The following is a 23,093-nucleotide window of genomic DNA, read 5'->3' as shown; positions in this document are numbered from 1 at the left end:
GCTTTTTAATTCACACATAAACTGTCTCCCAGATACACTTAGGAATGTTTGTTTTTCAGGAGTTTAAAAAAAAAAAAAAAAACACTGCTTCCGCCTTGCACAGGAACAGGAATCCCCTCTCGGCTGACACCACGGGTTCTACACAGCAGTTGCCCCCCCACGATTGGAAATTACGTTGCCTGCTTACCTGACCACATCATGAAATCAGATAGGAAAATCCATTCTTGTCCATCAGTGCTGTGTAATTCGCTCTTCCTAATGCAGAGAGCACTTGCTGTTCTGGGGTGGCCATGGGGTCCCCAGTGCCGCCCTCGTGGGTCCCTGCTGAGCCTGGCCTTGCCACCCGGCCACCTGCTGCAGGTGGATTCTGTGCTAGGGGATGGGCACAAAGCAGCAGTCGGCAGTACCATCCGCCTGGGACCCCAGAACAGGGCTCTCTCCAGGCTGCCAATGACTTCAAAAGAGGCCATTATCATCGCACCTGCTTTCAATGTAACCCAAGTGCCCGCTGTTGGCTCCAGGCTACCTGCCAGTTCTGTCAGGACAGACGGAAGCTGGAAGACAACCTTGGAAACCGGGAGGCTGTGGGACGCGGGGCTACCCAAACTCCCTCACCATGTAGCCCACAACATCACTGAGACGTATTCAGAGGAAACATGTACAGTTTGTTCTTCCCAATAGTGGCGGGGAAAAGCCATCTGCTACTTGCTCTACTCAAACACGCGAGGATCACCAGGACGGTGGAAGAAGCCAGGGAGGGGAGTGGGGCGTGAGGCAGGAGGGGGGCACTGCCCCACCGACCCACCCTGTACCATCCCTGGACCCGGCCACCCCCGCCTCCCCAGCCTGCTGAGCTGAATTCACAGCTTCTCTGGGGGCGTCCTCAGGGCACACCTGACTCCACTTCCGCTACCCAGGGCTCAGAAGAAATGGGCAGGGGTGGGAGCTGAACGCTGACGCTGCTCCCTGTCCTGAGTTCACTCGGTTTAACCGGGAACAGGGGCCAGATTTCTTTGCATTTGGACTAGAGCAATGGCGCTGGCAGAAATCTTCAGCAACTGTCTCACCACCTAAGTTCAAAGAGCGAGCCAACCCGGGCACTTCCTCCAGAAGACGCTGAACACAAAACACATGGACAGCCACCGCCTCCCGGGGGGCAGCCAGGCTTGGGTGCTGCAGATTTATTTATTTATTTATTTATTTAGTCAGTCAGTCAGTCAGTCAGTCAGTCTTATTTATTTGAAGGGCAGAGTTACAGAGAGAGGGAAAAAGAGAGAAAAAAGAAGTCTTTCATTTGCTGGTTCACTCCCCAAATGGCCACAACAGCCAGGGCTGGGCCAGGCTGAAGCCAGGAACCAGGAGCTTCATCCAGGTCTCCCACATGGGTACAAGGGCCCAAGGACTTAGGCCACACTCTGCTGCCTTCCCAGGTGCATTAGCAGGGAACTGGATCAGAAGTGGAGCAGCCAGGACTGGAACTGGTGCCCATATGGGAGGCCAGCACTGCAGGCAGTGGCTTAACCCTTCACACCCAATGCCAGCTTCCAGAAAGGGATTTAATACATGGAAACAGTATGCTTAGTACATGGAGCTCCCTCCTTCAAAAAATAAGCAAAGGAGCCCACTGGATACTTAATACCCCATCTGTTCAAGCATTGCTCTGGCAGTAGGTCTGGACCAGTGCAGGGTAGTGGGGGCTGCATCTTTCCCTGGAATACCAACTGAAAACCCGAAAGACAATTTTGGAGAACATCAGGTGCTCTTGGGGTCTTGAAACAGGAATGTCACAATAAAAACGAGCTGTTGATGGGGATCGGGGGTGACACTGGGACATGGCTGATTTGTGCCCAACATTCTCTGGGTGCTCTACAGCCGAGAGGGACTACATGGAGGCCGCAGAGTTACTGACTTTAACACTGTTTCAGCATAAACTGTGCTCGTAAACCTGCTGCGGGGGTTCCACAGTTGCCAAGAGTTTTAACATTTCCCCTCTTAGAGGCAGCTGCTGCTGTCCCGCAGCATCCTGGGCAGCCACGTCTATGTCTTTGTCCGGGCTGTCTGTGAGGATGTGCAGTGGGTAAACAGCCGCGGCCCCGGGGTCACAAAGCAGAATTTTAATCCCCTTTTCTCTGTTAGAGTCAATGACAGGCTCTCCTGTTTCTTCCGTTTGGCTCCAGAAAATTAATACTCCGAGGAAACCAGCCGCCGCTTAGCTCCCCTTGGGAGTTCCCGCCCCCTCTTTGGGCTCCTCGGAGCCCAGCTTCGTATCTCCCCTCCGCCCGGAGCAGAGGATGCGCTGAGTCCGCTCGGCCTTTCTGGGCGGAGAAAGTCCTCCAGGAAGAAGGCGGGGCCTAACGTGGGCGGAGTCGGGAAGCCAGCTTGGGCGGCGCTCTAGCCCGCCGAGCGCCTGCGCTCTCTCAACGTGGGTCCTGATTGGCTGAAGGCCCGCTGCTCGCACACGCCTCTTCCGGGACAGGGCGGAAGCGGGAAGGCGCCCGACTTCCGGCGCGAGGCGTCGCAGTCAGGCTTGTCCGGCCCATTGGCGGCACCGCTGCTTCACTCGCGGTTGCTGCGGGGTGCGGCTGCTTCTGCCTCTGCGGTCAGGAACCTGCGTGCGTCGCGGGCTGGGTGAGATTCGGGTCGCCTCCTTATGCGCGTCTGGGACCAAAGCCCAGGGCCGGGTTTGGGGGGAGCAGATGTGGAGGGATCTGAGACAAAGCTAATGGAGTGTGTTGGTGGGAGGTAGAGGCTCGTCGTAGGTTCCAAGAGCGAGACCGTTCCTCGTAGGCATTGCAAGTAAAAGGCATCTGGAAAAGTAAGGCTGGCAGTGTGCACGGTCCCCCATTCTCCCCAGCGGGCCCCTGGCTGTCCCAGGCCGGGCACTGCGTTGTCTTCCCTCTCGCTTCTTCGTCCAGATGTGGAAGGGATGGCCTGTTTGGGTTTTCATCTAGATGCTGTCACTGATGGCAAATTGAATCCTAAAACCTTGTTTGAAATTTGTTCCGACGCTCCTGTGGGTTTACCGGTCTTAATCTTGCAAGTCCCAACCTCCATAAAACACGTTGAGGTGTAGCTTTCGGAGTTTTTAGAAGGATGCTGCGTCCCTGCCCCAGCCTGCGCTGTTTAAATGAAGCAAACCTTGTAAAACACGTATGGTGGTATCGTTCGTAGTCCCTCGTAAGCCTCCTTACTGTGTTGGGCATCGGGGGACAGCAGTCTCTCCAGAGAGACTAACGCTCCTGCTCTCGACCGGAGTGGACAGTCTAGGTGGGGAAAGACGAGTACATGAACAAGATGATTTCAGACAGAGAGAAGTGCTGTAAGGAAATGGAACAGGGAGATGGGAGGGGCAAGGGACCCATTGGGTGCTCTAGATTTCTGGTGGGGAGGGCCTCTGACATGTGAATTTCCATTTGAATGAAGCCAGGAATTCAGCCACACACAGGTCTGGGGAAAGTGTGTTTCTGGTAGAATGAGCAGCTGGTGAAATGGGAACCAGTTGGGGAACTTTGAAGACCAGAAAGGACACTATGCCTGCAGTAAAACAGGTGATTGGAGGTGAGGTCAGAGTCGTAGGCAGGGGCCAGATTAATGGTAGAGCCTTGTAGGATTAATGTGAGAGTTTGGATTTTTATTCTAAGTGCAGCAGGAAGATCATTAGGTTGATGAATTAAGAATGGATTGTTGGGGCATAAGAGTGGTCTAATTAGAGGGCCTTAGCGTAGTCCCTCTACACAGTGTTGTTTCAATAAATGTTGGCTGTTATTTTTATTATTGTCTGTCGTGAACGTAATAGCTTGGTGATCTTGATTCTACAGGATTTCAGATATGCTTGCGTTAGAGAGTGATTTCTTCAATTCTCCTCCGAGAAAAACTGTCCGATGTGGTGGAACCGTGACAGAAGTCTTACTGAAGTATAAAAAGGTAAGGGGAGGTTTGTTTTTTGTTGGTCAGAATACAGTTATTCTAGCTCAGGACTAGTAGATACACTGAAGTGTGAGATACCAGCATTGAAATAAAAAAATGTATGATCCCTCTGCTCAAAACGAGAGTGATAATGTCTTTGCTGAGGTTTCTCCTTTATTTACATAGGGTCCTTTTTTTTTTTTTTTTTTTTTTTAAGATTTATTTATTTGAGAGGCAGAAAAGACAGGAGACTTCCATCCGTTGGTTCACTCCCCAAATGTCCGCAACGGCGGAGCTGGGCTGATCTGAAGCCAGGAGCTTGTTCCTGGTCTCTTATGTCGGTGTAGGGGCCCATACACTTGAACCATCCTCTACTGCTTTCCCAGGCCATAGCAGAGAGCTGGATCAGAAGTGGAGCAGCCAGGACTCGAACTGGTGCCTATATGGGATGCCTGCACTGCAGGTGGTGGCCCCTACACAATATTTTTCAAACTTTAGCAACTGCTCCAATAAAATACCATTAGAAAGATTTTATTTCTTAAGGAATTACGTAAGTATTTTTGTTTATTTGTTTTTGTTTTAGCTTACAAGTGACCATTCCAAATCTCAGAAGTGAGGAGAAAACGTACATAACTGTACATTTATATATAATATCCAGTTAGGTCCATACATATGAATAGGTACCGTCTTTGTTCCCAAAATTAGATCATCACAACAGTTTGTTTTTAGTTTTTAAAAATGTTATTATTATTATTATTATTATTATTATTTTTTGACAGGCAGAGTGGATAGTGAGACAGAGAGACAGAGAGAAAGGTCTTCCTTTTTGCCGTTGGTTCACCCTCCAATGGCCACTGCAGCCGGCGCATCGCGCTGATCCGAAGCCAGGAGCCAGGTGCTTCTCCTGGGGTCTCCCATGGGGTGCAGGGCCCAAGCACTTGGGCCATCCTCCACTGCCTTCCCGGGCCATAGCAGAGAGCTGGCCTGGAAGAGGGGCAACCAGAATAAAATCCGGTGCCCCAACCGGGACTAGAACCCGGTGTGCTGGCGCCACAAGACGGAGGATTAGCCTGTTAAGCCACGGCGCCGGCCAAAAAATGTTATTCTTTAACAATGTATTTTCATTTTATTTGAAAGGCGGAAAGACAAAAACAGAAATCTTTTATCCCCTAGTTCACTGCCCCGGATGCCTGCAGTAGCTGGGGCTGGGCCCGGGCAAAGCCAGGGTGGCAGAGACCCAGACACGCGAGCCATATCTGCTGTGTTCCAGATGCGCGTCGCGGAAAGCTGGAGCAGAAGAGCCTGACTTGAACCAGGCGCTCCGACAGGGATGTGTGAATCCCAGCAAGGACTTAAATGCTGTGCCTTTCAAATGCCTAACCCACTGCAGGTTTTTTTTTCCTTTGAAAAATAAATATTTATTTTACTTATTAGAGTTAGAGCTCCCATCTGCTGGTTCACTTCTCAAATGCCTGCCACAGCTGGGGCTAGCAGGAGCTGATAACTCAAAACTAGGTCTGCCATGTTGTGGCAGGGACCAATCTACTTGAGCTGTCACCTGTTCAGTTTTCCTCTCATTTTTTGAAACTCGGGAGTATCGACTATCATAATCAAATGCAACGAAATATAAAAGGCTTTATAGTTGTTTATTTTTTCCAAGCCTCTGGTTCCACTAACGTGTATTTAAAAAATTTTGTTTGATTTATTTGAAATGCACAGTGACTGAAAGAGAGAGAGATTTTACATCTGCTGGTTCATTCCCCAAATGACTGTGATGGCCAGGGCTAGGTCAGGACAAAGCCGAAAGCTTGGAACTCGATCAAGGTCTCCCATGTGGGTGGCAGGGGCCTAAGTACTTGGGACAACTTCCACTGCTTCCCCAGGCTCATTAGTAGGGAACTAAGGCTGGAAGTGGGGCAGCCCGAGACTTGAAGTGCTGTGGTGTAGGATGCTGGCATCACAGATATCAGCATAACCCCCTGTGCCACAATGCTGGCCTGCCTTTTAAAAATCTTGTAGTCCTGGGGTTAGCAATAAAACTCAGTGGATTGAGCTGCCATCTGCAACACTGGCATCCCATATGGGTGCCAGTTCGAATCCTGGCTGCTCGACTTCTAATCCAGCTCTCTGCTAATGTGCCTGAGGAACCAGCAGAAACTGGCCCAAGTTCTTGGTCCCTTGCAGCCATGTGGGAGACTTGGATGAAGTTCCTGGCTTTTGCCTGACCCAGCCCCAGCTATTGTGCCTATTTGGGGAGTGAATCAGTGGCTGGAAGATCTCTATCTTCTTCTCTCTATAACTCTGCCTTTCAAATAAGTAAAATTAATCTTAAAAAAACCTTGTGGTCATGAATTCATAATCTGCAACTGATGGATGAAACATACAGTGTTATTTTTCAAAATTGAGAGGCCAAGAGACAGAGTGAGCTTCCATCCCCTGGCTTACTTCCCAAATGCCTGCAGTGGTCAGGACTGGGCTGAAGCCGGGAGCAGGAATTTAATCTTGGTCTGTCTACTTTTTGGGTGGCAGGAACCCTTTTGAACTATCACTGCTGCCTCCCAGGGTCTGCATTAGCAGGAAATTGGAGTCAGGATCTAGAGTTGGTGTTGAACCCAGATGCGACGACGCCAATATGGGATGGGGATATGCACATCTAAACCATTGTCTCAAACTGCTAGGCCATCTGCCCGCCCCACAATGCTCCTTTTGTGATTTCATCAAATCTTAGAGTGTACTTAAAAGTCTTGCTGTTGATATTTAACAGGAAACTGAAACTTCATTTTCTCCCCATTCTTGTTAAGGGTGAAACAAATGACTGAGTTGTTGAAGAACCAGCTGTCAGATCCAGACATAAAGGTAATTAATGTTTTGTTTGATTCTTAGCAAAGTTACTGCTATTTTGAACAGACATTAGTTTGCACTTTTGGTCCTGTTCTGTCCTCCAGACCTTTCTCTCCGTTATTCTTTCTGGATTTACTCCTCAGTCAGGGCCGTGTACCCGCTAGGGGACATTCGGTGATGTTTGGACATGTTTTTTGTCTGTCACAGTTTGGGAGTGGGTTACAGGGATGCTGCTAAACCTTATCTCACCACGGACAGTGCAGCCCCAGCCACCAAGAGTGAGCCAGCCCCAGTGCCGCAGTCCTGAGGCTGGGAAACCCGGCTTTAATCTTTCCTGCTTCCTCTGCTGCCTGCAACTCTTGTCTCTCCAAGCTCAAGCCAAAAAACACATCAAGAGCTAACTGGGCTTCAAGCTACTAGTGTTTCAGTGTTTCCAAGATCAAGTAGTAGCAACCCAATGCATTTTGTTTAACCCCTCTTTATTGCCCAGTTTTGGAAAGTGGTTTGTTGCTATGACAGCAGTAGATTACCTGGGATAAAATCCCAATTCATTGTTACTGTTTGTTTATTTTTAAAGATTTATTTATTTGAAAGGCAGATTTACAGAGAGGCAGAGAGAGAGGTCTTCCATCTACTGGTTCACTCCCCACATGGCCACAATGGCAGGAGCTTTGCCTATCCAAAGCCAGGAGCCAGGAGCTTCTTCCGGGTCTTCCATGTGACTGCAGGGGCCCAAGGGCTTGGGTCATCTTCTACTGCTTTCTCGGGCCAAAGCAGAGAGCTGGATCAGAAGTGGAGAAGGGCCGGCGCCGTGGCTCAACAGGCTAATCCTCCGCCTTGCGGCGCCGGCACACCAGGTTCTAGTCCCGGTCGGGGCTCCGGATTCTGTCCCGGTTGCCCCTCTTCCAGGCCAGCTCTCTGCTGTGGCCAGGAGTGCAGTGGAGGATGGCCCAAGTGCTTGGGCCCTGCACCCCATGGGAGACCAGGAGAAGCACCTGGCTCCTGCCATTGGAACAGCGCGGTGCGCCGGCCGCAGCGCGCCTACCGCGGCGGCCACTGGAGGGTGAACCAACGGCAAAGGAAGACCTTTCTCTCTGTCTCTCTCTCTCACTGTCCACTCTGCCTGTCAAAAAAAAAAAAAAAAAGAAGTGGAGAAGGAGCTGGTGCTGTGGCATAGCAGGTAAAGCTGCAGCCTGCAGTGCCGGCATCCCTTATGGCTCTGTTTCGAGTCTTAGCTGCTCCACTTCGGATCCAGCTCTCTGCTGTGGCCTGGGAAAGCAATAGAAGATGGCCCAAGTCCTTGGGCCCCTGCACCCACATGGGAGACCCAGAAGAAGCTCCTGGCTTCAGATCGTTGCAGCTCCAGCTGTTGCAGTCATCTAGGGAGTGAACCAGCAGATAGAAGACCTCTCTCCGTCTCTTTCTCTGTCTCTGCCTCTCTGTAACTCTGTCTTCAAATAAATAAATATCTAAAAACAAAAAAAAGTGGAGCAGCTGGGACTTGAACTAGCTTCCATATGGGATGCCAGCACTCCAGGAGGTGGCTTTACCTGCTACGCCACAGCGCCGGCCCCAGCAGGTATTCTGTCCCTGCTGACTGTACTGTCTCATTTCTTACTCACACCTAAGCCCACTGTACTCAAGATTGCTGTAATTAGCCTGACAAAGATTACCAGCGATTTCTTACACACTGGTTCAGCAGACTGTTGTGGGGCGCACAGAGTACACACACAGTGAGACTTTTGAGGGCAAATGAGGAGTCTGTCTTAGCCAGCTGGCAGCTGCCCTCTGACAGAGCAAGTCCGGAGAAGGCAGCCCCAAGGTGCAGTGCTGCTGGGGGGTTTTTAAAGGCAAAACCTGCTTTTTATCAGACATTTGGTTATGTGTGTGGGCTTGTGCAAGCAGAAAGCAGGCCTACAGGAGTGAGAAGCAGTTAGCCAGTCAGCCAGGTTTTTTGGTAACCTTATTGAGAAATGTAACGATTCAATTATTCAGTTGTTCCTGATCAGGGTCAAGCATGGCCTCACTGACGTTGGCACCACCTGTGTTATCTGTGGCTGCAGCGGGAGAAGACAGGAGAAACCATAATCTGGTGGCCTGGGCCATTCTCAAGCAAGCAGAGGTACAGGAGCTAGAAATGGGCTAGTTGCAAACTAACATTTTTATGAAGAACAGGCTTCATTTTAAAACAACCAAGCAAAACAACCTGTTGTCTTTAACCATCCAGGTGTGCTATACTTTGTAGACAAGTTAAACTTCGAGTCACTTGGCACACAGACTTTATTTTTAAAGCCTTGTACTAATTCTTTGTGGCAGTTGACACAATTGGTCAGCTACTTCTTAAAACTTCTCATTCAGTGTCTCTGATCTTCCTGTCTCAAGATCACTTCTGTCTACACTACCTTGGTAGGTTCTTCTTAAATTTGGTATTGATTGGTTCCAGACTTAACCCTTTTTGTGGTAGATTTTTCCTGTGTGATCCCTGTGCTCTCAAGGCTTTGGAATCTACCTGTATCCTAACAACTCCCACATCTGGGGGTCTTTACCTCAGATTGCTCTTGTGCACTGTAGACTTGTTTCTTAACTGTTGTTTGGGTGTTTTTACCCAAAATTGTCCTAGGTACTCCGAACCTAGCATATTTTAAATTCACTTCTATATCCCTGACCAAGTCCTTCTGTAGCCTTCTTTATCTGCTTAACTGTTTATTGCTCACCTACTTCCTGAACTAGGAACCTGCCAGGGGAAAACCTCTTTCAAGTCTTTCTGTTTTGTTGGTGTTCTTACCTGGATTCTCCCAGTAGCCTCTTTGGTGGCTTTTTATTATTGTTCTTCTGTTAAGACAGCAGAGATGACTCATTGGACATGTGTTGTACTCGGCCACAGCTGAGAACAGAACTAGTCCCGAACGTCACAGGCCCAGGACAGAGGGCCATCAGGGACTGTTTCCATTTTTCTTTTCTTTTTAAATACTTATTTATTTATTTGAAGTAGTTACAGTCCATCCACTAGTTTGCTCCCTAAATGTCTGCAATAGCCAGGGCTGGGCCAGGCCAAAGCCAGGAGCTTCATCTGGGTCTCCCACATGGGTAGCAGGGGCCCAAGCACTTAGGCCATCCTCTGCTACTTTTCTCAGGCGCATAAGCAGGGAGCTGGATCAGAAGTGGAGCATCTCAGAATGAACCAGTGCCCATATGGGATGCTGGCATGGCAGGCTGAGGCTTAACCTGCCATGCCCCAACACTGACCCTCAGGAATTCTTTCTGAGTCTCCAGCATGGGTGGCAGGAACCTAAGTACTTGAGCTGTCACCTGCTGCTTCACAGGGTGAATACTCTCAGGAAGCCTGATCAGGAGCAGAGGTGAGATTCAATTCCAGGCACTCTGGTGCGGAATGTGGGTGTCCCAGATGCTGTCTTAACCATTGTGCCACAACACCCACCCCTGTCTTTATCTTCTCTAACTACCCTCACCTCCCCTCCTCCCCCCGTTTGCCCTCATCAGTACTGTAGTCTGAATTATCTCTTTAGAGCACATACCTATGTCATTCCTCTACTAACACATTAATGCCTATGGAAAAATAAAGGGCCCGTTTCTTAGCATGACCCGCACCATTTTTTCTAGGTTTGATCTCACTAGATAACTTTTTTATGTTTCTCTATTGTATTTCTTAAAAGATTTATTTATTTGAAAGGCAGAGTTACAGAGAGGCAGAGGCAAAGAGAGAGAGAAGTCTTCTGTCTGCTTGATCACTCCCCAGATGACTGCAATGGCGGAGCTATGGTGATCTGAAGCCAGGAGCTTCTTCTGGGTCTCCCACGTGGGTGCAGGGGCCCAAGCATTTGGGCCATCTTCCACTGCTTTCCCAGGCCATAGCAAAGAGCTGGATCGGAAGTGGAGCAGCTGGGACTTGAACTGGCACCCGTATGAGATGCTGGCACTGCAGGCGACAGCTTTATCCACTACACCACAGCACCGACCCCCTATTTTTATTAAGTGAAAGAGAAATCACTCTGTGTGCTGTCAACCCCCAAATACCCTCAACAGGTGGGTTTAACCAGACCAAACATGGGAGCCCAAAACTCAATCCAGATCATCACCTGCTACCTTGTCAAATGTGCGTGAGCAGGAAAAGAGTTGAAAGCAAAGCTGAAACCGGAACCCAGGTGCTCCGATGTAAGATGCAGATAGCCCAAGCGGTGTCGTAACCACTGTGCCAAATGCTTGCCCTTCAGCAGCTGCATCGTCCCCTGCAGGTTCTACTTTGCATCTTGATACCTTTGCCTGTGCTGTCTCTTGGCTGGGAGAAGTTTCCTGTGCCTACTTTATTTGCTGCCTGTTTAAGCATGGCTCTGGGTGCACTACTTCCCTTATTTTCTAGGGAATGCTGTGTGACCAAGGGCAAGTCACTGCGCTTCTGTGCCTCAGTGATCTCCTCTCAGGATGGGATGCTTGTAAGGGCTAAATGAGTTCATGTGTGTTAACGGCTTAGAACAGTGTCGCCCACAAGTGCTGCAGTAGTGTTTATTGTTGTTACCGTTGTTACTGTCATCGCTGTGATGAGTCTCAGCTGAAAGGTCAGCTTCTTTAATGGAGCTTTTCCTGGTTCTCTCTAAACTCCTGGTTGTTCTGGGCTTGTATTATAGCACAGCGGGTAAAGTCATAGCCTGCGATACTGGCATTGCATATGGGTGCCAGTTCTTGTCCTGGCTGCTCCACTCCAATCTAGCTCCCTGCAAATGACATGGGAAGAGTGGCAGAGGATGGCCTAAGTGTTTGGGCCCCTGTACCCATGTGGGAGACCCAGATGAAACTCCTGCCTCCTGGCTTTGACCTGGCCCAGCCCAGACCATTGAGGCCATCTGGGGAGGGAACTGGCAGATGGAAGATCTCTCTGTAAATAAAGAAATCTTAAAAACAAGCAAGCAAAAATCCCTGGTTCTTTCCACCTGTTTCTTGCCCTTGTAGCAGATCTGTTGAAAGGTCTGGTTTACAGGCCGTCCTCATTTATTTGGCTCGTTGCTCCCCAGTTTGATCTGTTGATTCCTCGTCATAAAAGCCAGCCGTGCTGATGATTCTTAGTTCTCTGAAAACACGCTTTGTTGTCTCTTAGGAGTGTGACCTCTAGAAAATGCTCACGCCGGCCCTTTGAAGACAGCAGAAGCATGGCTTGCTCTATAAAGCTTTCCCTCACTCTTGCCTTCTTTCACGGATACAAAGAGCAGTTTCTTGGTGTTCTGCTGTGTTTTGTATGATGGATTCTTTTTTAACTTTTATTTGGTAAATATAAATTTCCAAAGTGCAGTTTATGGAGTACAGTGGTGTATGGTGGATTCTTGAGACACCCAGAACCACATGAGTTTGGGTGTCTGCTGCTTCAGAGGATTGTTACAAGTGGTTTGCTTCTAGTAGGCAGTGTTCAGTCTTCGAAGCCTGTGACTGGTTCACTTTTTAAGGTGGAGCAGTGTAAATGGCAGCCTTGTGGTTTTGCTGTTTGAAAGTGAAAGGGGATAGGATAGATTTTACTCATCTTTTTTTGAGTTTAACTTAGCTTGTTTTTTCTGTGCCTCAGGCCTCAACCAATAATGTTATCCTTAATGGTTGTGGACTTTATAAAATTAGCATTGTGTGGACGGTTGCGATTTACTTCATTTTTTGCCAAATTGCTTGGGGTTTCATCAGAAAAACAGTCAATCCTGTGAAAGTTTGTCACAGAAATATGATGGAAAAAACAGTGAATGGAGGTAGGGGGAGAGGTGGAGCATAGCTTTGACCTGGTTCTTTATTTATTTACTTGAAAGGCAGAGTTAGAGATGCAGAGACGGAGAGAAAGATCTTCCATCTGCTGGTTCACTCTCCAGATGGCTACAACCGCCAGAGCTAAGGTGATTGAAGCCAGGAGCCAGGAGCTTCTTCCAGGTCTTCCACGTGGGTGCGGGCGCCCAAGTACTTGGGCCATCCTCTGCTGCTTTCCCAGGCTACAGCAGAGAGCTGGATTAAAAGTGGAGCAGCCAGGACTCGAACTGGCACCCATATGGAATGGCCTCACCACAGGCTGGGGCTTTAACCCGCTGCACCGCAGCGGCAGCCCTGAGACAGAGATAGCTTACATCTGCTGATTCACTCCCCAAATGGTTGTACCAGCTACAGTTGGTCTGGACTGAAGCAGAGCCAGGAGCTTCTTCCAGATCTGCCATGTGGGTGTAGGGGCCCAAACAGTAGGGCCATCTTCTGCGGCTTTCCCATTAGCAAGAAGCTGGATCAGAAGTGAACAGCTGGAACTCAAACCGGTGCCCATAGGTGATCCTGGTGTTGCAGGCAGCTATACACTCTATGCCACAACGCCAGCCCCGAGTGCCAGCTCACTTCTGATCCAGCTTACTGCTGATGCTCTTGAGAAGGCAGTGGAAGATGACCCAAGTACTTGAGTTCTGCTAGCAGTGTGGGAAACCTGGTTGGAGTTCCTGGCTCCAGGCTTCTGCCTGTCCCAGACCTGGCTGTTGTGGCCATTTAGGGAGTGAACCAGCAAATGGAAGATCTCTCTGTCACTCAGCCTTCCAAGTAAAGAAGTAAATACATCTTTTTATAAATAAAAACTTATTTTAAAGGCAGAAAGAGTTCTCATCTCTGTTTCATTGCCCAAATGCCTGCAACAGCCCGGGTTGGGCTAGGCCAAAACCAGGAGCTGGAAACTCCACCTGGTTCTCCCAGGTGGGAAGTGGGAATTCAACCCCTTGAGCTGTCACCTGTTGCCTCTCAGGCTGTACATCAGCAGAAAGCTGGAACTGAAAGAAAATCTGGACTTGAACCAGGAGTTCAGATATGGGAGGCGGATGTCCCAGTAACCGCTGTGTCAAATGCCAGCCTTTTTTATGTTTTTTTCTTAAATTTTTATTTGAAAGACAAAGAGACAGACAGATGGACATATCAATTTTCTGTCTGCTGGGTCCCTGAATGCCCACAGCAGCCAGGGCTGGCCAGGCCAAATTTAGGAGCCTAGAACTCACTCTGCGTCTCTTGTGTAGGTGGCAAGGACCCAAGGGCTTAAGCCATCATCTGTTCCCTCCCATGGTGTGCATTAGCGGGAAGCTGCATCAATAGCAGAGGAGCTGGGCCTTGAACCAGGCGCTGTAGTATGAGATGCAGACATCCCAAGTGCTGTCTTAACTGAGTGCCAAAAGCCCACCCTCCACCACACTCACACACATTCTCTCTCTCGCAGGCAAACACACTGCCCACACTGTATCTTAATGAACATTAACCATTTTCTTTCACAAACTGGGAGTTTTTTCTTGTGTATGTTGTATATATACATGAATATAAATAATAAACTTTATTTTGTGTAACCGGTACATTTTTTATATGTAGCTTTCTCTCTCTCTCTCTTTTTTTTTTTTTTTTGTTAAAGATTTATTTTATTTATTTGAAAGAATTAGAGAGGGAGAGACAGAGAGAAAAAGAGATCTTCCATCTGTGGATTCACTTTCCAAGTGGCTGCAATAGCTGGGGCTGGGCCAGGCTGAAACCAGGAGCCAGAAGCTGCTTCCTGGCCCAAGCAGTTGGGCCATCCTCTGCCACCTTTCCAGGCACATTAATAGTTTTTTTGTGTGTGTCACTAAAATTACAAGCAATGATTTTATTGCCTGAAAATTTATTTCATGGAACCATCATTTAAAGAGAACACATCTTAATTCATTTTTTAAAAAGCCACAGATTGGGTTTAGAAAAACTTAAGTTTATTGATGACCCTCGTTGGTCAGCTTAGACGAAATGTTATTAGTGTACTTTCTGGTCAGCTTGAATATAGAGAAAATAGAGGTAGTTGTTGGTCCTTATGGTCTTCTCATTTGACTCTGCTGTAATTGTGCAGCTTTAAAAAGTATCAGGTATCTGGAGCCGGTGTTTTGGCATAACAAGTAAAACTGCCACCAGCAGTGCCATCATCCCATGTGGGTGCCAGTTTGAGTCCTGGCTGCCTCACTTCCTATCCAGCTCTCTTCTATGGCCTAGGAAAGCACTAGAAGATGGCCCAAATGCTTGGGCCCCTGCACCTGCGTGGGGGACCTAGAAGAAGCTCCTGGCTTCAGATTGGCCCAGCTCTGGCCATTGTGGCCATTTGGGGAGTGAACCCCAGTGGATGGAAGACCTCTCTCTCTCTGCCTCTCTGTAACTCTCTCTCTTTTAAATAAATAAATAAATCTTAAAAAGAAAAAAAATAAGGAATAGCCTATGGGAATATATGAAGTTTGATTTAAAAAAAAATCTCAGCTATCAGGGCAGGTGCTTGGTGCTGCGGTTAAGACACTGTTTGGGATGCCCATGTCCCATATCCGAATGCCTGGGCTCGAGTCCCGACTCCTCCACTTCCATCCTGGCTTCCTGGGAGGTGAGCAGGGATGGCTCCAGTACTTGGGTCCTTGCCAGCTGAGGGAGACCTGGATTGAGTTCAGGGCTGCACACTTCGGCCTGGTCTGACCCTAGCTGTTGAGGGTGTTTGGAAAGTGAACCAGTGGATGAAAGATCTCTGTGTGCCTTTGTTTTTTTTTTTTTTTTTTTAAAGAAAAGTTCATTCCAGGTGTTTTTTCACTTTTTAAAAGCAAACAAAATGACCAGGTTGAAGTATTACATTTCATTCATCTTCCTGTATAGCAGAGTTAACTATAGGAAAGCTTATTGTGACATCTTTTCTGTTTTGATACACAACTTTGGTTTAATTCCAAGTTTGTGACTTCCCCCCAGTTTGCATATTACTGGTAAATGACTGTTGTAAGGTAGTTGCATTTTCTGTTATCTTAGTGATTTATAAAAGTACTTTATTTTGTTCAAATTAAGGATGACCAGATCATTAACTGGCTGTTGGAATTCCGCTCTTCTATTATGTGTTTGACCAGACTTTGAGCAGCTCATCAACATGCTGTTGGTAAGTTTGCTGTTTATTTCACAGACTAGTATGTAATTCAATACTTTGAAAATAGTATATATTGTATCAGTAAACTATTTCCATTATCTCCCTCCCCCAATTCCAGAAATTGCCATGGTTAAATAGAGATCAAACAGTGGTAGAAGAGTATTTGGCTTTTCTTGGTAATCTTGTGTCCGCACAGACTGTCTTCCTCAGGCCATGTCTCAGCATGATTGCTTCTCACTTTGTACCTCGTAAGTGATTTTTCTTTCCTTGCTTTGATTTTTCTTTTCTAAAAAATTCCTCATCATTAAAATACTACCTTCCCCTTACCCATTGGAGAGCCTGCCACCATGAAAGATTTCAGTACTTGTGTTGGTACCAGTCCTGGCAAATGTTAGTCCGCTATGGAGGTATCTGGATTCATCTTTTGCTGTGATTTTTATGCATAGTGATTTGCTTCAGTGAGCTTCTGAGGAAGTCTTATTTAGAAATTTGTAGTTGCTTTAATTCTTGTTTTTCTTTCTTTTTTTTTTTTTCCCTCAAGTTGTAAATTTAATCATTGCACTTTGAATTCTGAGAATATTAATTTTCTTTTGTAGAGCTGTTCATTGTCTAGGTCAGTGACAGAGTAATACCTTTTCTTTTTTCCTCAAAAGCGCGAGTGATCATCAAAGAAGGTGACGTAGATGTTTCAGATTCTGCTGATGAAGACGACAGTAAGTATAATAATGGATAAAGCCCAGAATGCCTCCTGTGTCACAGAGAATGTATGCTGAATGATAGATATCCCGGCATCAGGGCCAGCGCTGTGGCACAGCAGGTTAAGCCTCGGCCTGCAGTGCTGACATCCCATATGGCCCCAGTTTGAATCTCAGCTGCTCTACTTCCAATCCAGCTCCCTACTAATGCACCTGGGAAAGCAATGGAAGATGGCCCAAGTCCCTGGGCCCCGACCAAGAAGAAGCTCCTGGCTTCAGCTTCTCTTCTAAAAGTAGACTGAAGCAGTGATCACCTGTAACAGAATCTGTGTTTTATTTTGGTTTTAATATGTAACCATTAGCCTGAAATGTGTTAGTTATGTAATTAGTCCATTTATTTCATCTTTGCTGGTGGTTATGACAGCAAAACCCCATAGCTAACATATACTCAGTGAAAAACCAGAAGCTTTTCCCTAAAATGTGGGATAAGACGAGAATGTGCACCCCTACCGCTTACCTAGCCAGGGCAGTTAGGTGAAAAGAGGCATCTAGATGGAGTGGAAGGAGTAAAACTTCTCTGTTTAAGATGATTGATTGATTTGAAAGAGAGCGAGCTTCTATCCACTGGTTCACTCCTCATATGGCCACAACGACCTGGGCTGGGCCAGTCTGGAGCCAGGAGCCTCTTCCTTTTCCGCTTTGTTTGTTTGTTTAAAGATTTGTTATATTTATTTGAAAGGCAGAGTTAGAGATCTTCTATCTATTCATTCACTCTCCAGATGGTCTTTTTTTTTTTTAAGATTTTATTTATTTATTTGAGAGGGTTACAGACAGTGAGAGGGAGAGACAGGAAGCTTTTCCATCCGCTGGTTCATTCCCCAGATGTCCGCAACGGCCGGAGCTGCGCCGATCCGAAGCCAGGAGCCAGGAGCTTCTGGGTCTCCCACACGGGTGCAGGGGCCCAAAGACTTGGGCCATTCTCTGCTGTTTTCCCAGGCCATAGCAGAGAGCTGGATCGGAAGAGGAGCAGCTGGGACTAGAACCCAGAAGAAGTGCCTGGCTTCGAATCAGATTAGCTGAGGACATTGTGATCATTTGGGGAGTGAACCAGTGAATGGAAGACCTCTCTCTCTGGTTCTGCCTCTCTCTCTCTGTAACTCTTTCACACAAATAAAAATAAATCTTTAAAAAAAAAAAAAAAGCCTGCAGGGCCAGCCATTGTGGCACAGGGAGGGAAGCTGCTACTCGCAATGCCAGCATCTCATATCTGAGTCCTTTGTGCACCTGGGAAGGTAGTGAAAGATGGCCCCTGTACCTAGGTCCCTGCCACACACATTGGAGACCGGGATGGAGTTTTAGGTTTCTGTCCCAGCCCTGACCATCAGGCTCATTTGAACAGTGAACTGGCCGTTTGGGGAGTGAACCAACAGATTTCTTTCTCTTACCTTCTGTGTCTCTCTGTCCTCCTCTCTTTTTCTATTGCTCTGCTTTTCAAATGAGTAAATTTTTTAAAAGATTTATTTATTTGAAAGACTTAGAGATGGGGGGAAAGCTCTTCCATCCACTGGTTTACTCTCCAAATGGCTGAAGTGGGGTTTGGGGTGTGGGGAGTGGGCCAGGCTAAAGCCAGGAGCCATGTCTCCCATGTGGTTGCAGGGGCCCAAGCACTTGGGCCGTCTTCTGCTGTCTTCGCAGGCATATTAGCAGGGAGCTGGATTGGAAGTTTGAGCAGCCAGGACTCAAACTGGCACACATATGGGATGCTGGCACTGCAGACAGCGGCTTAACCTGCTACACCACAGCACTCGCTCCAAATTAATAAATCTATAAAAGTGTCCTGCAGTAAGATGCAGGAAACGTGAAAAGAAGCAGTAGATTCTAGCAACATTGTTCAGGAAAAGTGAGTTGGGTTTTCTTTGTTGTTATTTATTTGAAGGGCAGAGAGACAAAGACACATCCTCCCAAAATGTCTGCAATAGCTAGGACTGGGCCAGGCTGGAGCCAGAAGCCCTGAAGTCAATGTAGGTCTCCCACATGGGTGTCAGGGACTTAAGTACTTAACCTATGTCCTGCTGCCTCCTGGATATGTATGCATTAGCAAGAAGCTGGAACTGGAAGTGGAGCCAGGACTTGAACCCAGACCTCCTATGAGGATCTTAATTACTATGCCAAATACTTGCAGTAGTCTTTGAGACTGGTTGGAATTAGGGAAGCAGCTGATAAGAAAAATGAATTGAATAGAAAGGGATGGAAATAAAATCTTGGTGTTGCCAATAACATTAATTAGAAATGTCAAGAGGAGGAGTTGGGAGCTCTGAGTTCCATTTTGAAAGGTTGAGTTGTGGGTCGGGAACAAGCAGAACACCTTCCAGCAGTTGAGTTGCAGTTGGAATGATGCCGTTCAGAGTGAGTGTGTATGGGTGTCGGGGGCAGACCTCTGAGAAGGAAGGGCTTGATCAGCTCCAGCAGGTGTTGGCATTTTGAAGGAGGATGAGAAAAGCATAAGTCTTTGGTTTTGGATCTGATGGTTGGAAGGTGGTCTTTGCCATGGAGACAGATGGCTGGAGGGCCATGTTGGAGGAGGCCGAGAGCCCAGTGGGGATGGCTGTTTGAAATCTCAGGCTTTGTGGTGTGAGGAGGGCATGGAGCAAGGGTGAGAGAAGATTTAGGACTGAGGAGACTTGAGCAGGTTTGTGGACAAAGGAGATAAAATTGTTGATAAAGACAAACGTTGATGCTTTAGGGCGGAGCTGGGGAACCTTGTTTTCTGCCAAGGCCATTTGGGGATTTATGACACCATTCATGGGCCACACAAAATTATCCTCTAAAAGTTAGTCTGGGGGCCGAGCTGTGCCGCAAGGGGTTAAAGACCTGGCCTGAGGAGTCGGCATCCCATATGGGCGCTGACTCTATTCCCAGCTGCTCCTCTTCCGATCCAGCTCTCTGCTGTGGCCTGGGATAGCAGTGGAAGATGGCCCAAGTCCTTGGGCCCCTGCACCCACGTGGGAGATCCGGAAGAAGCTCCTGGCTCCTGGCTTCAGATTAGTGCATTTCTGGCCATTGCAACCATCTGAGGAGTGAACCAGTGGATGGAGGACCTCTCTCTGTGTCTCTACCTCTCTCTGTAACTCTGTCTTTCAAATAAATAAAATAAATCTTTTTTTAAAAAAAAACTTATCTTGCTATATAGATTTATTGAATTTAGGAGTCCCTCCTGAGGTTGCCTTAGCAGGGCCAGACCAAGTGATTTCGCAGGCCTTTTACAACCTGCAGCCATGATGCTCCCTACCCCCGCTTTAGGGGAAAAGGAAAGAAGAGGTCTTGGAGAGTTAGAAATTGGGCTCTCTGGCTCAGGGTTCAAGTGGAGTCATACTTCTCTGGCCAGCTGCGTACATGAGCTTTGTAAAGTCCTTGTCTGAAACATTGTAAGGAATATTTTGGAGTATGTTTACCAAGAAGGCCATGCATAGACAGCGACAAAGGCATGATTCAGAATGTTCAAGAAGATATTTGAAGTGTGATACTCAGATTGCCTCACGGTCCATTTTTCTGCTCAGTTAATTGATGATGCAGTTCTACAGCATCTGTGTGTGTGTGTTGAGCTTATTAAAAGATGGGATAAATGGCCGGCGCCGTGGCTCAACTGGCTAATCCTCCGCCTTGTGGCGCCAGCACACCGGTTCTAGTCCCAGTTGGGGCGCCGGATTCTGTCCCAGTTGCCCCTCTTCCAGGCCAGCTCTCTGCTGTGGCCAGGGAGTGCAGTGGAGGATGGCCCAAGTGCTTGGGCCCTGCACCCCATGGGAGACCAGGAGAAGCACCTGGCTCCTGCCTTTGGATCAGCGTGGTGCGCCGGCCGTGGCGGCCATTGGAGGGTGAACCAACGACAAAGGAAGACCTTTCTGTCTCTCTCTCTCACTGTCCACTCTGCCTGTCAAAAAAAAAAAAGATGGGATAAATGTTGAACTTGTGTGGGAGGCCGAGTTAGAGTGTCGTCACAGTTGGTGGTGGTTTTGAGTGTGGGGTAAAGGGTATTTGGTTGATACTTAAATTCCTTCATGACCCCGATCACCCTGATTGTGTCCTGGTGCTGTGGACGGTGCCCGTGTAGACACCTCCGGAGTATGTCTGTCACGTGCTCTCCAGCCCCATACAGCACTGTCAGGGTTTAGGTGCTTTATCCTTTTGTCTTTTCTGTTGCAACGCAGGTGAATGCCCCCCGTCAGGACATCGAAGACGCTGAGGAAACAGCTGCTCAGACTTGTGCTGGGACGGATTCCACGGAAGGGTTGTTTAATATGGTCAGCGTTTCTATTTGTTAAAGATTTTATTTATTTGAGAGGTAGAGTTACCGAGAAAGGGAGAGACTGAGACAAAGGTCTTCCATCTACTGGCTTACTCCCTAAATGGCCACAGTGACTGGAGCTGGGCAGATCTGTAGCCAGGAGCTTCTTCCGGGTCTCCCATGTGGGTGCAGGGGCCCAAGAACTTGAATCATCTTCCACTGCTTTCCCAGTGATTGCTGGGGCCCAAGTGTCTGGGCCGTCTTCCACTATCTACCCAGGCACATTAGCAGGGAGCTGGATTGGAAGTTGAGCAGCCAGCACTTGAACCAGCATCCATATAGTATACTGGCACTGCAGGCAGTGGCTTTACCTGCTATGCCATAGTGGCAGCCCCTAGATTTATTTTTATTTTTAAAGCTTTTTTTTTGGGGGGGGGACAGGCAGAGTTAGTGAGAGACAGAGAGAAAGGTCTTCCTTCCATTGGTTCATCCCCCAAATGGCTGCCATGGCCAGCACACTGCACTGATCTGAGGCCAGGAGCCAGGTGCTTCTCCTGGTCTCCCATGCGGGTGCAGGGCCCAAGCACTTGGGCCATCCTCCACTGCACTCCCGGGCCACAGCAGAGAGCTGGACTGGAAGAGGAGCAACTGGGACAGAACCAGTGCCCCAACCAGAACTAGAACCCTGGGTACCAGCGCTGCAGGCAGAGGATTAGTCTAGTGAGCCGTGGTGCTGGCCTAAAGCTTTAGACAGAAGGAGGGAATTCTTCCATCTGTTGGTTCACTCTCCAAATGCCTGCATTATCTGGGACTGGGCCCAAGCAAAGCCGGGAGCCAGGAACTCAGTCTGTGTCTCCCGCTGGATGGCAGGAACTCAAGTACTTGGGCCATCATCTGCGGCCTCCCAGGCATATTAGCAAAAAGCTGGATTGGAAATGGAGGTGGGACTTGATCTCAGTCACTCTTATATAGGATGCAGGCACACCGAGTGGCAGCTTAGCTTCCTGCTCCACAATGCCTGCCCCTAAATTTTTATTTATTATTTTATTTCATTTTATTTGAGAGAGACAGAGACAAAGAGCTCCCATCTGCTGGTTCACTCCTCAAATGCTCGCAATAACTGGGGCTGGGTCAGGCTAAAGCCAGGAGCTGGGAACTCAATCCAAGTCTTCCATATGGATGGCAGGGACCTAGCTACTTGAGCTCCTGCCTCCTAGGGTGCATATTAGCCGGAAGCTGCAATGAGGAGCAAGCCCAGGACTTGAACCCAGGCGGTCCAATTAAGGGATAAAAGCATCCCAACTGGTGGCTTAATTATTAGCCAGATGCCTGCCCCATGTGTGTGTGTTTTTTTAATAGATTTATTTTTTTATTTGAGAGTTACAGAAAGAGGTAGAGAAAGAGAGAGAAGTCTTCCATCCGCTGGTTCACTCCCCAGAAGGCTGCAACGCCAAAGTTGCTCCGATCTGGAGCCAGGAGCTTCTTCCTGGTCTCCCATGTGGGTGCAGGGGCCCAAGGAGTTGGGCCAACCTCTGCTGCTTTCCCAGGCCATAGCAGAGAGCTGGATTGGAGAGGAGCAGCTGGAACTAGAACCGGCGCCCATATGGCATGCCGGTACTTTAGTCCAGGGCTTTAAACCGCTGCGCCAGAGTGCCAGCCCTGCCCCTTGTTTGTATTTTAAACTTTACACGTGGTTCTGATTCATGTGCCTACATGAGAGCCCCTACTTGGAAAGGTTTCTGTGTCTTTTTTTTTTTCCTTTGAGAGGAAATAATCACTTGCAATAGTTTTGCCACTAAACCACTTTTTTTTTAATGTCAGTTCTTATTTTTTATCTTCAAAGGATGAAGATGAAGAAACTGAGCATGAAACCAACACTGATCCAGAATGGCTTGATCAGATGGTCCATCCCGTAGCTGAACGCCTGGACATCTTGCTGGCCTTGCTTTTGTCCTACATTAAGGATGTGTGCTCTGTGGATGGTAATGACCTATAGTAATAGCAGCTAATGTGTCTGGCTCCTTGCTGGGCATTTTCAATATATCTCTAGTACTAATAAAACTCCTATAAAAATTATTCTTTTGAGTATGGGTTTAAAAAGGTTTAGAGTTCAGCATACTTGCCATCGTCACTTAACTTTAAAATGGTGGGATTGGGATTCAGGCTCAGTTACATTTATCTTCAATGCACTGATCTTTTCATTGTTTTTTTGTTTTTTTTTTTTTTTTTTTTTAAGATTTATTTATTTATCTGAAAGAGCCACACAGAGAAGGAGAGTCGGGGGGGGGGGGCATTTTCCATCCGCTGGTTCACTCCCAGGTTTTTTGTTTTAAGATTTATTTGTTTATTTGAAAGACAGAGTTACACATTGAGAAAGAGAGGTAGAGACAGAATTATCCATCCCCTGGTTCATTCCCCAAATGGCCATAGTGCCTGGAGCTGGGACAGGCTGAAGTCAGGAGAC

The 23,093-nt window shown here is 47.8% G+C and overlaps 1 pseudogene; it reads left to right on the top strand.

Moving 5' to 3' along the window:
• The first annotated feature begins 379 nt into the window (after positions 1 to 379).
• On the top strand, positions 380 to 22,731 carry LOC133751077 (RNA polymerase I-specific transcription initiation factor RRN3-like; annotated as a pseudogene).
• Positions 22,732 to 23,093: the final 362 nt, after the last annotated feature.

This window comes from Lepus europaeus, chromosome 21, assembly GCF_033115175.1.
Source record: "Lepus europaeus isolate LE1 chromosome 21, mLepTim1.pri, whole genome shotgun sequence".
Classification (NCBI taxonomy): domain Eukaryota; kingdom Metazoa; phylum Chordata; class Mammalia; order Lagomorpha; family Leporidae; genus Lepus; species Lepus europaeus.
This window is presented reverse-complemented; position numbering and strand designations above follow the sequence as displayed.